Genomic DNA, 467 nt, shown 5'->3' with positions numbered 1-467 from the left:
TTACAGAAATTGTGAATTATAGATGGAAATCACATAGAAGACTTTTTTACTAACAAGTACAAAAAATGCATATTTTAAACGATGTTTCAAAATCCAGCATAAGCTTGCGCGAAAGAAAGAAAGAAAACGTTGCCTCCCCGGCGGGGAATCGAACCCCGGTCTCCCGCGTGACAGGCGGGGATACTAACCACTATACTACCGAGGAATTGGTTTCTACATTAGGGGTGTTCGAAACCCAAATGTAATTCTTGAATTATCTCATGAATCATACACATAAACACACGCACACATACGCTAGATCTGTAATAATTGTGCAATTTTCCAAATGAAGTATGCTTATCATTGCATAATTTGAGCATACCAACTTAGGAAATAACTAAAACATTAGACAAACGCACCTCCCAAACCCTTCATCACCAGTACATGTGTACACTATGTGTGTATGAAAGTAGTTATGGTTGTGTATG

At 38.1% G+C, this 467-nt stretch overlaps 1 non-coding gene across 1 annotated transcript; it reads right to left on the bottom strand.

Moving 5' to 3' along the window:
• Positions 1-133: 133 nt before the first annotated feature.
• Positions 134-205, bottom strand: Trnad-guc. The gene has a single exon. It is a non-coding gene; the product is annotated as a tRNA-Asp (tRNA).
• Positions 206-467: the final 262 nt, after the last annotated feature.

Source organism: Penaeus monodon, chromosome 27 (assembly GCF_015228065.2).
Source record: "Penaeus monodon isolate SGIC_2016 chromosome 27, NSTDA_Pmon_1, whole genome shotgun sequence".
Lineage (NCBI taxonomy): Eukaryota > Metazoa > Arthropoda > Malacostraca > Decapoda > Penaeidae > Penaeus > Penaeus monodon.
Note: the sequence above shows the minus strand (reverse complement) of the source record. Positions and strands in the feature narration are given on the sequence as shown.